Raw genomic sequence first — 12,541 nt, 5'->3', positions numbered from 1 at the left:
GTTTCTATCTGTGAAAAATAAGTATAAGGTATAGGGTAGTAATATAGTATAGGAAAAAACTTAGAAGTGTAAGATTGTGTAGGAAAAAAATAAGTAAGGCAACTAAACAGAAAAACTCTTCAATTTTCTAACTTTGGGGGCTTTGAATACAAACTGGGGGAAAAAATCTTTCTTTGGGCTTTATGGGTAGTAAAGCTCTTCTTTGAGCTTATGGGGAAGAAAACGTTTCCTATGGAAGCTTTTGACCTGGGGACAGCTGAAATGCTAAGTCCAAGTGGCAGGAGAAAGTAATTTCTCCCTGAGGCAAAAATGGGGGTGTAAAAAGCCAAAGTTTAAAGTTGGGAAATTTTGGGAAAAGTTGGTCTTTCTCTCTTGGGGAAAAAAATCTTTCTCTTAAACTAAAAGCTTTTCTTGGAAAATTTGGGGGAAAAATCTCTCTAAAAAGCTTTAATCTTTCTCAAAAGCTCTCAAACTTATAAACAAAAGCCTTTCAGAACTCTCTCAGAAGGACAAAAATTAGAATCACCTGAAGATATTAGTATGGGGACCACCTGTGATTAGCTCTAAGGGAAAACAACAAACCTCTTAAGACAGCAAAACCTAAGTTCTGTGTTTCAAGCTTTAAAAATCCTCCCTGCAATGCAGGAGGCAGGGACAAGTTCCTAAAAACCTCTTCTAAGCCCTCTCTTCAAGCTAGTAAAAGACAGTGGGTCAAAGTACCCTGAGGGAAACTCTTGGGAGAGTGTGGGTAAAGAGCTACAGAGAGCCCAAAAGGGCTAGAAACCTTACCTGAGAAAAGCAAAAAAAGCTAAGCTTTTCAGTTACAGCCGAGCTGAGGCATCAAGGGTTTTGTTTCAGAATGAAAAGGTGCTCCTAATCGTCCTAATGCAAAGATCCCCTGAAGCAATGCAAACTGTTAGCACTGTATCTTCTCTTCTGACCAAAAACCCAGAGGCGACTGGCCAGTTGGGGTGCATTTCGGGGATACTAGGGTTCCTGCAGTTGCAAACTTCCTGGAGCACAGAGCTGAGGCAGGAAGGTGCAGGACCCAGGGGAAGATTGCTAATGAACAAACAAAACTAAAGCCAGTGGGAACGGCACAGTTGTCTGCTTTCCTACAAGTCCTGGGTTGGTAGGTCCACAGCTGCAAAAAGAAATCTGAGACAAGCTTTCCTATCAGAGTAAAGACCTTTCTGGGAAAACAGCAAAGCTGAACTGTGTCTGAAGCAGTTGTGCTGCTGAGTCAGAACACTGTCTGGGGAAAGAGCCCAGCCAGGGCAGAACAGAACTATCCAGGAGTAAAGCTTTCTTTTCTGTCAGAGAAAGCACCTCTTAGAGAAAAGCTTTGTTTCAACTGACTCCCTGAGATGAGGGAGTGTAGCCCTGAGGGGTGATTGCCTCTGGCATAAGCTCTGTCCTTGAGCACCCAGACAAACACAACCCACTGGGGGACTGGGCCAGGTGAAGGCCTAATGAAACAAAACGCCTGTCCTAATGGGAGTTTAGAAATGGCAAAAACCTCCCTTGTTAGATTTTCAGTCTGTACACAAACCACACAGACCCTGAAAACAAAGGGACAAAAAGCTCCTACCTTCAGTAGCAGGGAAAGCCGCCACTGTAGTATCAGAAACTGTTTCTGTGGTAGAGGGGATAAACTGAGACCAAACTGGGAACTGTCTGGGAGAAAGACTGAAGAAACAGAAGGGACAGATACCTTCCGAGAAAATGCATGACCTGAAAAAGCTGCTAGAATTTGAGGCAGATTTGGGGGGGTGGGGTTGGAGAAAAAAAGCCCCTACCTCCAAAAGCAGCTAGCAGAGGAACAGAGCTGCAGACAGATACCTGAAGCTCTGCATCTGGTGGGAGCATTCTGGGAAAGGTAGTTTTTCTGTTAAAGATGGTGACATTGCCCTGAAACACTTTTGTCAGCTCAAAAATACGTTCATGGTAAACTGAAAATACAGCTTTTAAAAGAATAAGGAGGAAAATCATCTAAGTTTAAGTGTCAGTTCCAATGAAAAATTGAAAGGATACAGAACTAGGTGCTTCGTGGTTTGGGGCTCCGTTAGTAAAATGCCTTATTTAGCAAACAAGCCACTTTAAAATCCTTAAGAAAGCAAGAGAGAGCAGTTTATACACTGAACGTTTTCTTAGATATGAAAAAACTTACATGAAATTAAAAATTATTTACCTTTTGAACAAACTGCCTGCGATGAGTAATTCCTTTGCAAATCTAATAAAGATTTAAATAGGCATTCAAAAAAGAAATGACTGTTTTATAGATGGGGAACAACCTTCAGAAAATCTAGCTGTCTTAAAAAGAGTTGCTTCACCTGAAAGTTCCTTATAAGAAATCAATGCTAAATATCACAGCTGCTAATAACATCAGGAGTTAAAGCTAATAAAATGAAAATACTAAATCCTGAAAATGCTTTTTCTCAGAGTAAGCTAATGAAGGATATGTTTCATGAAAGAACATCTATGTTCTTGACTCCTTTGAATAGTAACAGTTTTGGTGAAAATATTGGAACTAACAACAACCAAGTCAAATGTTTCAACAAATCCAAGACGCTATTCCACAAAAGAAAGCTGCCATGCTTTGTGGGCCATATTAGAGCTCACTCCAATCTTCCTGGTCCTTTAGCTGAGGGTAATTCGAAATGGAAAGATCCCTGCTTGGGATTATGGAAGGGTCCCAATCCTGTGTTAATATGGGGTTGAGGACACGTTTGTGTTTTTTCACAAGAGAATGAAGCTCGGTGGTTACCGGAGCGTCTGGTAAGGAGCGTGGAACTGAGGAAAGGTCAGCTGCAATGACGTTCCTATAAAGGAACCAGAATGAAAGTGGCTCAATTAGTATTTCTGAGGTTCTGTCACTGATGAATGCAGACAGTGAGGAAATAGAGTTCAGAGCTGTGCCACTTTTGGCTTTAATAGCTCCTTTAGAAAAATACTTTATATCACCTAATAGCTGTGCAGTATTTGGTGAAGAGCTTTACAGCAGCTAAATACGGTAATTTCACCCTCAGCGTGAAGTGAAGTTTTTCAGTAGAACAAACCAAAAGTACTGCTGTAATAGAAACGTTTGTCTGAATTGAAGTACTGAGGGGAGCTATTATGAATTTGGGTGAAGGGACAGCCTCTAGTTAAAAACCATCTACTGCTGACAGTGCATCTCTGCCGGTCCGGAATGGCTGAGAGAACTGGCAGCTTTGGAGTGTGGCTTCATCCTGGGAAAGTTACAGTCCCCTAGCAACAACTATCACAATTCTATAACAATAACACTCACTAAATCCCAGTGTTTTATAGCAAAGCTGACTATAAACTCTAAACTTTAGAAATGATGTACGTACTTCCTGTCTAGTTAAGAGAATCTTTCTAATAGAGATAGGGATGATAATTAAGAGTAAGAAGTAGAAAAAGATGAAAATAAGATATGTGAGTTTGTAAAAATTCTGTCTTGTTAGTTCTGTGTTAAATCTTCAGGTGTTTGCTAAATTAGATATATGTTAATGGTAGCCCTATATAAGTTTGTAAAATAGATCTATATAGAGTTTCTTTAAGAATATAAGCTTGTGCCGGGCGGTGGTGGCGCACGCCTTTAATCCCAGCACTCGGGAGGCAGAGCCAGCGGATCTCTGTGAGTTCGAGGCCAGCCTGGACTACCAAGTGAGTTCCAGGAAAAGGCGCAAAGCTACACAGAGAAACCCTGTCTCGAAAAACCAAAAAAAAAAAAAAAAGAATATAAGCTTGCAAGAAGTATCTAATGTAGTCTTAAGACATGTAGTAATAAGCTTGTAATTAGTAAAGATGCTAGTTGTAAATGTAAGTTTAAATAAGAAATAAGATGGAATGAACATAAGAAATACATAAGAAGTAATAACAAATATATTTGCTAAAGTAGTTCTATAGTTTCCTTAAGGAGTATAAATAAGTAGATATTAATACGTTATATGTGAGTTTGTAAAAGTGTAAATGTTGAATGTAAGTCTAAGTGCTTTGCAAGGCAAAATGTTATATGTGAGTTTGTAAAAAAGTGTAAATGTTAAGTGTGAGTCTATGCTTAATGTATATGATGAAAAAAACCCTGAGATACAGGTTAGTGTCCCAGTAGACTGCAAAGTAGGCAGTCTGAATGGTTTCAAAAGCTCCAGAAGCCGCTAAGAAGCTAAGAATGGCAGACGCCAGAACCAGCACAAGGCATCCGCAGATGAAATCCGTGGAAAATGGACGCAACACAGAAAAACCTGAGCTAACATCAAAAACGGTGCGGTTTAGAATACTACTGTACCTGAAAAGGTCTCTGGCTTGAGAGTAAGTTCAGAGACAGTTGTTTAAACAAAAATTGTTAACTGCAAAAAGTTTTGGTTGAAAAATGAACAGACTGCTGGCAATGGTCGAGAGACAGTCCGAACTGACCTACTCTGGTGATGGGATGGCCAAACACCCTGATTGTCGTGCTAGAAACCTCATCCAACTACTGAGGGATCTGGATGCAGAGATCCATGACTAGGCCCCGGGTGGATCTCTGGGAGTCTAATTAGCGAGAATGAGGAGGGTTTATATGAGCGAGAATTGTTGAGACCAAGGTTGGATAAAGCACAGAGACAAATAGCCAAACGAGCCGAAACACATGAAATATGAACCAATGGCTGAGGGATCACCAACTGGATCAGGCCCTCTGAGTGGGTGAGACAGTTGATTGGCCTGATCTGTTTGGGAGGCATCCAGGCAGTGGCACCGGGTCCTGTGCCCATTGCATGAGTCGGCTGTTTGAAACCTGGGGCCTATGCAGGGTCCCTTGGCTCAACCTGGGAGGAGGGGACTGGACCTACCTGGACTGAGTCCACCAGGTTGATCTCAGTCTGTGGGGAAGGCTTTGCCCTGGAGGAGATTGGAATGGGGGGCGGACTGGGGGGAAGGTGAGGGGGGCGGGAGGGGGAAGAACAAGGGAATCTGTGGCTGATATGTAGAACTGAATTGTATTGCAAAATAAAAATTAAAAAAAAGAAAGAAAAAAGAAAAACGTCTCTTCATGTTTTGAAGTGAATGCCTAATACCAGAATTTATTTGTTTGAACTTTTTGAACTTAAAATGAGATAAAACTACAAAAAGATTTTGGTTATGGATTTCTTCATATTTGGAAGGCTTGTACCAGAATTTATCATTTGAATTTTGGGACTTAAGAAATGAAATGAACAGTAGAGATTTCATTGCAATGGGATAATTTTGAGTTTACTTATAGTAATGACCTAGGAACTGTTTTCTGGAATTGGGTTAAAAATGGACTTTTTTTTTTTTTTTTTTTTTGGTTTTTCGAGACAGGGTTTCTCTGTGTAGCTTTGCGCCTTTCCTGGAACTCACTTGGTAGCCCAGGCTGGCCTCTAACTCACAGAGATCCGCCTGGCTCTGCCTCCCGAGTGCTGGGATTAAAGTCGTGTACCACCACCGCCCAGTTTAAAAACGGAACTGTTTGAATGAAGAAATTTATTATTTCTACCTAGAATCAAGATGCAGTTTTGTGTATGCACATATGCTTTATTAATTGGTGATTCATGAATTGTTTTGTGGAACTGTTTATGTAAAAATGAAATTACTTACAGAACTGGTTTTGTGTTACAAATGGAACTGTTTAAATGGAAAAGTTTGGGTTTTCTAACTAGGCTTGAGATTTTGCTTAAATTATAAAGAAAAGGGGGAGAGTTAATATTCCTTAGTCTAATTTCAAAAGTTGTTTGAGTGGATTAATGTCATGTTTTTGTTAGTAGGAAATGCAAATGGGGTATACTAAGAGACTACTTTTAAAGTGTGTAAAGAGTTTTATTAAGAAACTGCTTTTAGATGTTTTGCTAAAAGTTTTCAAAGTGTTTATGGTTAGATTGAAAATATTGCTTTTCAATATGGGTTTGTAGGAATTGTATAAGTTTGGGTTCTTCTAACTAGGTTTGAGATTTTGTTTAAAAAATTATAAAGAAAAGGAGGAGTTATGAGATTGAATTATGTTTGCAGAAACCTATTGATATTAATGCACCCTGGTTTTTTGGAGTTAAGGAAATATTTAAGTTTGATGTGAATACATTGAAGTTTTTCCTATGTTCTGTTAGCAAGAAAATTCAAATGATTGAGTTAAAGTTGTAAGACGGAGAAAATTGTTAAATATATTTAGCACCATATATGCTAATTCAAATGGTTCTGTTAAGAGTTTGCTTTGAGTTGTAAGATTGAGAGAATTGTGACTATGTATAGCAATATTTATGTTAACCTGTTAATGGTAATGATGAAGCTAAGGGATTCTTTAGGTTTGTAGTCGCCTTAAGAGTTTTTGGTTTAGAAAGGGCTTGAGCCAGCTAAGACTGCTGTAGTCACCTTGGACCTAATTCAAAAGAGAAATGCCATCTATATCATCCTCTACTCCCATACTGGGAGGTGTAACAGCTTGGAGATTGCTGTAAGCCATTAATAGTTATTTTTTATATATTAAGAAAGGGGGACCTGTGGGAGCCCGTTCTCGGGTTCCTCGTGGCTTTACCCAGCAGGTCCTCATAGAGGATGATTAGACCATGGGCCTGAGTGCAGGTGTCTGGGATGGTCTGCACTTGGCTGTGCTAGGGGAGGAGGTCTTTTGCTCCACCCCTTGGCGTCTCTATAAAAACCCTGGGGCAGAGACAGTCGGGGCCCGTTGGAATAGGTTCCAGGCCCTCTCGAGGCTATCCTTTATTTTCTGTCTGTTTATCTCCGCGATATTCTCCGCAATAAATCCTTCTATCTAATATTTCTTGCTGCTCGCACTCAAGAAAACTCTGGGAAACTGTGGGGGTGGTGGGTAAACGCCCCACAATCATGTAGGTGGGTAAGCAGGTAAAATTCTGTGAGGCCTCAAATGCTGTCCAATAACATTCATAATTAGTTTGATTGGTGAACACTAGCATCTGTTCATAAATTCCAGGTGTTTTTCCTCTGTTACTCAAAGGATGTTAGAGCTGATGAAGAGATAAGCAAGGAATGGCTATTTAAGAAGTTAAAAACTAGCCAAAGATAATTCTAATAAATGCTCTGGACCCACAGCATTCCTAACTCTCCACATTCCTAGTGTTGTAATCAGTCAATCAGCTTTTGCAGGCGCAGCTCCTGTACAGGGATTTACTTTTTTAGAGGGTGGGGGATCTTGTGATCTTTTATTTATTTTATTTTTAAATTGTTTAATAAATAAGTATTTTTTATTGTCAATAGATTCTTCTCTCACACAATACATCTCAACCACAATTTCCCTTCCCTCCACTCCACTCAGCTCACCGCTATCTCCCTTCTCCCTTCACCCACCTCCTCTAGCTGTTTCATTTAGTAACTACCAATAAACTGGATCACTGAATTTGGTGGACTCCTTTCTTTGATCTGTCAGCTTCTTAGTGTAAGTGAATAATTCATTATCTTTTCTCCAAAAGAAAAGTCATATGAGACATGTATTCAAATAGAAACAAACAAAATCAAAAATGAGTTGTAGTGGGATGTTTGCAGCAGAATCCCAATATGCTCATCTTTCTATATATGTTAATAAATGGTATGCCTCCTAGCTGAGGTCTCAGTTGTATGATCCCTGGTATGCAACTGGGGCTGCCCTACTTTCCAGATGAAAGTTCTTAGTGGCTCTGCTATTAGCCCAAGAAACTTGTCTGTATAAGGAGGGAATTTCAATGGGAAATGGACATGCAAGAAGCATCCACATGTTAGCCTCTGATTTGGCAATAAAACCGGATAAGAGTGATGATGAGATGGAGGTTCTGGCTTGCTGGTTATGATGTATGTATGGGGGAATGAGAAGTAGACCAAGGCACCTTTCAGCCCTCCCAAGGACAAATAGACCTGGATTTATGTCATGCTGGAATTCCTCATGAAATCCTTTGAAACAAAAGCCAAAGGCTGTGCTTTACTTTGGGCAGTTTTAAAACACAAACAATGATTAACCAGAAGCCCTAATAACAGGGAAGTACAGATGCTTCTCTATGTTCCTGCAGTGGAGGGATGAGCTTTCATTGGGGTGAGGACTATACATGCTTTTCCCCTAACAGTGTAGCCAATGTTGAGTGCACTTGAGTATCGTGCAGACAATTGTGTTGTTTCTAATGTAGGGAACACTGAGACTTTAGTAGATACTGGAGCTGAGGATACCTTACAGCAACTCACAAAAGCATCAATGGCAATAAGGAATAGTGAATGCCTTAGAAGAAAAACAGTGCAGGGGGAAAAGATTCTTTGGAAGTTAGACATACTATGGCACACTGTGTATATTTTCCTGCAAGGAAACATGCTAGGAGTTCCAGGGTGAGGCTACCTTCTTATGAATTATTAGTGTGCAAAATGTCTGAAGATTCTACTCCCATATGCAGGCTAGTGCCACAGTATTCATTGAATGCCAGATATATGGATGTAAATGATTAGAGTGGTGAAGACACCACTCTAATCCCAGAAAGCGCCATATAAATATTTGGAAAGATATTACTAAGGGTTCTGGTTAGCTCTAGACCCTGTGGGTACACACTCAGCATGCCAGAAAAGTTGTATCTCTTAGTGCAGGTATGCCATGAGTACAACTAGATCAACTCAAATTGGATTTAAGGCCTGATCCATGGTATAAAAAACATGTTGGATACTGTAAGCCTAGTCAGTGAGCTATTGCTGGTGAAAACACATGCCCAAGCAGGGAGAAATGCTGTGGTATTGCTTTGTTAAATAGGATTTTGAAAATGTCTTTCAATTTGTGTTCTACTCATTTGTGCTTATGCCCGTAGATTAATGCTCCTATTGGCTAGAATGAAGAGAGCTTCTTTATTCAATGGGCAGTGATTACATCACTTTGAAAGGTTCTCTGGGTGATGTTACTTGCTGGCCAATTCAAAGGCTTCTCCTTCAATGCTTCTCCTTCTGCCATTCAACCACCTTTCTTGCTGGTCTCCTTGTTGAGCCCAAGCCTGTGCCACTGAAGCTAGTCTATCAACAACTTGAGGAATTTTTCTAAGCCAAGTCTCCAAATTTTCAGTAAAATACTCCCCTAATTCTCATGATACACAGTTACTGACTTTGGGAGACATGAAGATCCCTGTGCTACTCTTAGGCCACACTCATTTGTCCACCACAAACCACTGTCTTACCCTCTTTCCATGCCAGCTGCTCAAACCACATTCCTGGAGCTCCTGGTACCCTGTTCCTCTCTCCCACTTTTCTGGTACCTTACCTAGCCCTTATACTTCCATGGTTTTTCCTCAAGGGTGAATGATCTTTTCTATTCAATATCCACTCAGCCTGTAAATATGCCTATCCTCACATTAGTGGCACTGGTAAGGCTAGATCTCTGGGTCTTGTGATGCACAAATCTCCAAGGCCATTTGGGTGCTAAAAGGAGTTCAGGGGTCTTTTATTGACCTGCCAATGCTCTGAAGTAAGATGCCCATGAGGGCGCCAAAAGCATGGTCTAAATGAAACACACAATGTGTATGCACTTTACTCAAGACATTTCTCTTTCTTGGCAGTCAGGAGGCTTTGGAATTCTATTTTTCTTATAAATTAAAAAAAAACTGGCACATAATATAAAATAATTTATTAGGCATTTTCATACATATTTTGTGTCTGCTGATTTTCTTCCCTACTCTTTTCCCCATCCGCTTCCCCTCCTTTGTCTCTTTCCTCATCTAGAAGTCCTCATCCCACTTTCCTGTAATATGTACTCTATTACTACTCTTACCCCTCACTACAGTTTAAGACTTCTTTTTCTCTCTCATGGCTGCCTTTTTTTTTTTAAATGTTTATTTTATAATTAACTTAATTTCACATATCAGCCACGGATTCCCCCTTCCTCCCTCCTCCCACCTTCCAGCCCTTCCCCCAATCCACCCCCCATCCCCACCTCCTTCAAGGCAAGGTCTCCCCTGGGGAATCAGCCTAGCCTGGTAGACTCAGCTGAGGCAGGTCCAGTCCCCTCCTCCCTACACCAAGGCTGAGCAAAGTGTCCCAGCATAGGCCCCAGGATCCAAAAAGCCAGCCTATGAACCAAGGACAGGTCCCAGCTCCACTGCCTGGGGGCCTCCCATACAGTTCAAGCTAATCAACTGTCTCACTTATCCAGAGGGCCTGGTCCAGTTCCATGGGGGCTCCTCAGCCATTGGTTCACAGTTCATGCATTTCCACTAGTTTGGCTATTTGTCCCTTTGCTTTTTCCAATCATGGTCTCAATATCTCTCACTCATACAATCCCTCCTCTCTCTCAATTATTGGACTCCTAGAGCTCTACCTGGGGCTCGGCCATGGATCTCTGCATCCATTTCCATCAGACACTGGATGAGAGATCTATCATGACAGCCAGAGTGTTCGACCATCCGATCACCAGAGCAGGTCAGCTCAGGCCCTCTCTCGACCATTGCCAGTAGTCTATAGTGGAGGTATCTTTGTGGATTTCTGGGGACCTCTCTAGCACTCTGCTTCTTCTTATTCCCCTGAGGTCTTCATTCATCATAGTATCTCCCTCCCCATTCTCCCACTCTACTCCTGATTCAGCTGGAAATTGGGAATTAACCTCCCTCAAGACCCAGCTATACCACTCTTGGGCATATACCCAAGGAATGCTCAATCACACCACAAGGACACGTGTAATAGCCAGAACCTGGAAACAATCTAAATGCCCTTCAACTGAAGAATGGATAAAGAAAATGTGGCACATATTCACAATGGAGTACTACTCAGCAGAGAAAAACAATGACATCATGAGGTTTGCAGGCAAATGGATGGAACTAGAAAAAAATCATCCTTAGTGAGGTAATGCAGACTCAGAAAGACAAACATGCTATGTATTCACTCATAAGTGGATACTAGATGTAAAGCAAAGGACAACTAGACTGCTACTCACAACTCCAGGGAGGCTACCTAGTAAAGAGGACCCTAAGAAAGACACAGGGATCACCCACTGACAAAGAAATGGAAGAGATCTACATAAGCAAACTGGGGGTGGGGGCGGGGGAATGGAAGGCAAGGGTCGGGAAAGAGAGCTTAGGAGAGTGGGAAGTCATGGCTGCCTTTTAAATTTCATAACCTATTTACATACATATACACACATATGTAAAAAAGCAAAATGCAGGAATAACATATGAAAGGTAGTATGTATCTTTCAAAGTCAAACTTACTTGGTTTTTATATAATATGAAAACAGTTGTCAGATGCAACAAAATAGGTGGCAGCTCTTCAGCTATGTGCATGGTGTTTCTTGAGTGAGTACCTCTTCCACTCTTGACAGAGAGTGCTAAACTTTTCTCTTTTGTACAACATAGGTTTACTATTCTTTGGATAATATTGGCACCATGGCAATGTTGAGAGGGTCCCTTATGAGCAAATACAGAGAAAATTTTAACCATTTATTGTTCAGATTAAAATTAAAGGTCAGAACTAAACAAACATTCACATTAATTGATCTTAAAAAACAAATGATCCATAACAAGCAGAAGCAAGGGAATAAAAAGGGCACCAGAAGTCAATGACAGTGAAATCAGAAATTAAACCAATAAAATGATAAAAATCAGGTTCAAGGAAACTGAAACACTACCCAGACAGGGAAAGTTAAAGACCACTGAAAGACTGTTAGGGAAAAAATCAGGAAATGTCATTATAAAACCCATTTCCATGAACAGAATACAACTAAATACAGCATTCAAAAGAGCTTTGAAGGTTTTTGTCTATCTGGCTGTACACTGCTTGGTGTGGCTGTGAGTATGTTGGTCTGATCTCTGTGATGCCATTTTTTTCTGCCTCTATAATTCCTAGTTTTTCCTTAGAGAGTGGTTACATGTGATAAGAGGTACACAGCCTTTTGGGGTTCTTTCCCTGTTGGGGTGGTGGTGAGCTTATGCCCAGCCCAGAACTAGATGTAGTCTTTTAATCACACTGCGCCCCTTTGCCCTGATCTTCACCATGGTCTTCTCAGCACCGTTTTCATCTGTATAATGATGGATTGCAATTAAGCATTTCCCTTCAATGAGGAAAATAGGGTTTTCTATGATTTCAGTTATTCAGATAAGAACACTTTTCTTTGAGGCTAGGCCTGCTGTAGAACAGAATACATTGGGCAGTGTGTCAGATGGCCACTCTTCCTGACACTTCTGCAGGAATTAGCCTAGATCTTTCTACAGTCTTCCCTATTAGAAGAAAAGGAGAATCTTGATGGAAATCTTAGTGTCCCAAGATTCTGCCCTCTGGAGCTGCTATGTCTTATATTTCTCCTTATTGAGCTCCAAATATTGATCCTTGACATGAAAGTATCCCCTGCCTACCGTTGCTGGATCCTGTAGACTCCAAGATCTATTCTACAATGTAGAGTAATGTGCTCCTGGGGTTTCATTGTCTCCACCCATTCTGCAGAGACATTCTGTCTCTCCTACTTGTCTGTAGAAGTTTGCCACACATGCTCAGTCTTCCCTCTAAAGCATGACAGAAATGCTGCCTTTCAGTTTGTTTCATCTCAGTTTTGCTTGTGTCAATGACAGAGGCTACATAGCTCCTTCCA

The 12,541-nt window shown here is 40.9% G+C and overlaps 1 non-coding gene across 1 annotated transcript; it reads right to left on the bottom strand.

The window, feature by feature from the left end:
• Window positions 1-11,185: 11,185 nt before the first annotated feature.
• On the bottom strand, window positions 11,186-11,310 carry LOC131900315 (U6atac minor spliceosomal RNA). Its single transcript, XR_009376213.1, has one exon. It is a non-coding gene; the product is annotated as a U6atac minor spliceosomal RNA (small nuclear RNA).
• Window positions 11,311-12,541: the final 1,231 nt, after the last annotated feature.

This window comes from Peromyscus eremicus, chromosome X (genome assembly GCF_949786415.1).
Source record: "Peromyscus eremicus chromosome X, PerEre_H2_v1, whole genome shotgun sequence".
NCBI classification, from domain to species: Eukaryota; Metazoa; Chordata; class Mammalia; order Rodentia; family Cricetidae; genus Peromyscus; species Peromyscus eremicus.
The sequence above is the reverse complement of the archived record's forward strand: the minus strand, read 5'-3'. Positions and strand labels throughout refer to the sequence as shown.